Source organism: Genypterus blacodes, unplaced genomic scaffold (assembly GCF_046128005.1).
Source record: "Genypterus blacodes isolate CSIRO-AG114 ecotype Tasmania unplaced genomic scaffold, CSIRO-AGI_Gbla_v1 ptg000052l_1, whole genome shotgun sequence".
Taxonomy (NCBI): Eukaryota; Metazoa; Chordata; class Actinopteri; order Ophidiiformes; family Ophidiidae; genus Genypterus; species Genypterus blacodes.
In genome coordinates this window covers 942,978-947,621 of record NW_027466864.1, presented here as the reverse complement: position 1 = coordinate 947,621, position 4,644 = coordinate 942,978, and the positions used below count along the sequence as shown (strand labels likewise).

Genomic DNA, 4,644 nt, shown 5'->3' with positions numbered 1-4,644 from the left:
TATTGTAGCCTCAGTGCAGTTTGTGTGCGACAGATCTTCTCCTGTCTGACCCACGTGTGTGTTGTTGCTGTTCCTTATTAATCATTAATGCAAGACTGAATGTGTAGAAAATAATGTTTTACTTGTTTAAGTCCCAAATCTTTAGAAACAACACCCCTGTCCCCTAGTTTGCACCACCTGGAGTCATTCACATGGTGAGTACACTTGTATCAATCATGTGGTCATTTGGCTCCATCAAGAGGCCAACCTTAGTCATTGTTTACCTTAATACAGATAAGATAAGATACTTTATAGTTACATCTGTCAGGGAATCGAACCACGGTCTCCCTTGTGACAGGCGGAGATACTGTCTACTATACTAACGAGGAGGTTGATTGAGAGTAATAGATAGATAGATAGATAGAGATTGCGTAATATGGTTGAATTAAGTTGAATAATATGTTATGATGATGATGTTGTAACTAAAGACATGCTAATGCTATGATCAGGTTCATATCAGTTTCAAATACGACTAAGTAAATGTATTTGTATTGTTACTTTACGAGTGTGTGTCTGTGTGTGAGTCGGAAGAGCAGCAGAGGTCAGACAGGTTATTCTATGAGGTGCCTTTGGACAAGTTACCAGTCAATCAGCCCCGGCCTGGCCCAGACAGTGGTTACCAGGGGCCTGGGCTGACTGGATGAAGGCCTCTAACTCACTTTTCAGGCCCACTGACCCCCACAGGCACAAATCAATAGAGACGCTTCCAGAGCAGACAAAGTTACTGCGTCAGGCCCGGGGCAAACCTCTGGGAAACAAACGTTTGCTTTTCTGACATGTGGATCAATATGTCTCAATGGCAACCATCCAATTATCAGTTGGTTTGTGCAAGCCAGTCATTGTCAAGTAAACAAGTGCAATACAGTGCAAATACCTACATAGAGAGGATTTTTGGGAGAAATGTTTAATAGTTACACTACTGGGTCTCTCTCTCTCTCTCTCTCTCTCTCTCTCTCTCTCTCTCTCTCTCTCTCTCTCTCTCTCTCTCTCTCTGGTGTGCCTTGCTGGTCACAGACAGTCTGACTGGCAGCTGTAACCTGACATTGATCTGACCTTGTTTATGGGTCTGTGAAATGGCACCTTGACCCAATGATCAGTGCCAATCGTTGCACCCCTGAGGGTAATATGGCCTGTGTGAGACCTGTGTGCACCCACCCTCCCTGCACCCTGTCTGACATGAACGCCCCCAAACCCTCTCCCATCAGGCCAGCCAGCACCCTACACACAGCTTATCCTGCTTGTGCCTTGCGTTTGATGACTCTCCCTGATATTCCGCATTGATAACACTGTATAACACAGCTTGAGTGGTAAAATGTTGCATATGTGTTTGTTTGTAAAATCTGACTATACACACTGATGCAAACCAGGCAGGAATACATGTGGGATGAATTGTAAGTGTGCGGCTGCGATCTTACAAATGAACAGCAGAGGGAGCTCTTATACATTGTTTGATCAATGGAGGGAAGAGAAATGAAACATAAGAAATACCTTAAAAGTCTGATTATGATTGATTTTACACGCATTTCTCTGTTTGTGTCTTTTGTCAAAAGGAAGGAAAGTACTCTGATGTTGTTTTGACGAGGAAAAGTCAAAGTTAATCATCTGAAATCTTGAAACTATTTGTGTTTATGTCCGCTCCGGTGTCACTGATGAGGTCATATTTCAGTTCTACAGCCACGCAGACTTTGATAGAATAACGCGCTCAGGTGAGTGTGAACCCTTGAACCTTTGCCCCCCTGACCCTGTGTGGGTGTGGAAGGTGCCATGTGTGAATTTGATGAACTGAACTCACTCAATAAGCAGGCAGGAGAATCATGTTCCTTGACCTCTCCGGCGCCCCTTGCTGCTGAGCGATGCATGCGGACATGAATTCTGGTTTAATGCAGCCATGGAACATTGATTGCTATGAAAAAGTTTCTGTATAATTGTTGAAAGTTGAAATCCAACTTCAAAAACAAACCTTGCTCGTAACTGACCCCAAAACCAAGTATTTACTATTAATGTTTGGTATTAATGTGATGTGGCATATGTTCAGCGGACAGATAGCGGTAAAGAAAATATGAGAAATATCACAAAAATGCAATGAATGGATGGAACAACTCATTGAATAACATTCACACACAGGACTTCAACCTTTCGCTCAGAGATGTTTTTATCATTTTGGCAGTGAGTTTGACCTGAAAAACAGTTCTCTCCAAGGGTGCTGTGTTCCGTGGGTCTCTGTGACCTCTGAACTCTCTGGAAAAACAGCAAAGAGCAGAAGTGAATACGGTTTAATGACAAAAACATCTGATGCAGTTCAGATGGACAGGCTGAACTCTTGTCTTATTCTCACAGCATATTGCACTTTTATCCTCTTCTTCCAAAGGTCCCAGTGAGTAATTTAGCGAGTCGTTTGTGTCTCTCTGCCGGCCCCCTGCGCGGCGCACAGGTTCCCGCCTGGCTGCAGGTCTCTGACAGCCTGTTGTATCTCAGGCGGGTACCACAGGCAGATACCAAGCAGCAGCACCAACGCTTCCACAACTTTGCCCGTAATTAGACGCGGCCTCGCACTCGGCATTTAACGCTTAAATCTAACGTGACATGTGTGACCACGACACAGAGTCGCGTTTCATTAATTTTCATCACGACACCAGGGAGCGAGGATATCTCTTCCCTGCAGCTTCAAAACCAAACTTCAAAACATGAATTAGCCACTTTGTACTATTCTATCCTTCAGTAGCAGATGTAGAATCAATTAAAGCTACATTTTTATACTTATTTCACATTTTTTTAGTGAAGCTACGCTGCGGTCTGTCGCCTTTAGCAGCCGAACGTGTCTTTACCGCCTTTTCAGTGTCGGCACATGCTCGCCCCGGCTTGTGCTTATTATTCTGCTGCGAGCTCCAGATGGATCAACACATGCTGAAAATATGACAAGTCAGACATTTGCATCTGACCTAAATCCCTCGCTTCTGCTCCATCGTGCAAACAAGTCAGTCCAAATGTGTTATTCAGGGAACATTTGTGCCATAGACGCTTTTTTCCCATATTTATTATGAGGCGTTTAAATCCCCTGCTCTCTTTTCTATGTGCCCTATGTGTAAACAAACTCACATACTCTTTTCTCACAGATATTAGAAATTGCTTATGACCGATACTCAATTTTCAATTTTCTTGTTATTCTGATGACATCTTATCGTATCTAACCATCCTTTGATTGTTCTTGCTTCTATGGCTCTTCTATTGTTTGTTTTTCTGCCTCTTGTGAAGATGAGAGAGCCCGTAGATTTGCTTTGAACGAGTGTGAACGAGCCGTGTGTAGGTGTATATGTGTGTGTGTGTATGTGTGTGTGTGTCAGCCTGTCCAGCTCAAAAAGTACAGCCACCATCACCACACTCCACACACTCAAGACCAGCAAGGAGGCGTGAACAATGAGCCTGAATATACACAGATGCACCATTGACTGAATTCATATTTAACATGCATGTGTCTGCGGACATTAACATGCATGTGTTTGCAACAATAGCCGTCGCCATTGTTTTCTTGATCTTCATTAATTCTGTAATTGTTCTCTGCTGATGATTATCTGCCAAGTTTTGTGAACATCAAAGCTTTCTCCCCCTCCACCCCTTTTTTTTCTGAAACCAGACATAACCTTTTACATTAAAATGCATATTACATCTTGTGTAATTATTTGTGGGAGCCAACAACAGCTTGTGGTGTGAATGGGGATATGGCTCGTTGGTCTAGGGGTATGATTCTCGCTTTGGGTGCGAGAGGTCCCGGGTTCAAATCCCGGACCAGCCCTTCTTTATGGGAGGCAGTAGTCGAGTGGGTAGAGCTTCCGCTTAAGAACCGGGGGGTTGCCGGTTCGAGTCCCTGCCGATGTGCCCCTGAGCAAGGCACCGAACCCTCAATTGCTCCCCCCTCTGCGAAGGGTGGTAATATAATGTAATGTAAGTCGCTTTGGATAAAAGCGTCTGCCAAGTGATCGTAATTAATATGAAGTAGTTTGTCCCTCTTAGCTTGTGTGCTTCTGGTGTGTATGTTGAATATATTCATTGCCGTTTGCAAATGAGGATAGCGAGGTGTGTACGTGTGTGTGTGTGTGTGATGGTAATGCAGCCCTCTGTGCGCTCTTTGCCCATCAATAATCACGTTGTCTTTGATGTGTTGGTGATGAGGGAGGTGGCTCTTTCTTTGCATCGCTCTTTCCTCGGCTGTGTTATCTCCTTCACTGCTCAAGAGTCCATCCCAGTTTGTCCAACGTGATGGACACATTAATAACACATAAGGGGCTGGACATTTTGTGAATAGCATGTCAGAACCGCACACAGTATTGATTCCCCTTTAAAGAATTGCGTTTTGAAGCTTACATCGTGTGATTAACATGAAGCTTAACGTCTGAACTGATCAAGCGATCGTTGTTCTCATGTTGAGTATTGAAGTTTAACAGCTGCAGTGAAAGCTTTTGCCAGTGGGTTGCGCACCAACCTTTCAAAAACATTTCCAATCAATGGCTGTTTTGAATGTTTTGAACTTCTGAAAGTTTTGAAACAGTCTCGTCCTCACAGAGAGAAAGGAACTACTTTCTTCCCTCTGCACCCTATGTCTCGTGGGCC

General features: G+C 43.9%; 1 non-coding gene across 1 annotated transcript; it reads left to right on the top strand.

Annotated features, from left to right (window-relative positions):
- Positions 1-3,757: 3,757 nt before the first annotated feature.
- On the top strand, positions 3,758-3,829 carry trnap-ugg (transfer RNA proline (anticodon UGG)). Its single transcript has one exon. It is a non-coding gene; the product is annotated as a tRNA-Pro (tRNA).
- The last annotated feature ends 815 nt before the right edge of the window (positions 3,830-4,644 follow it).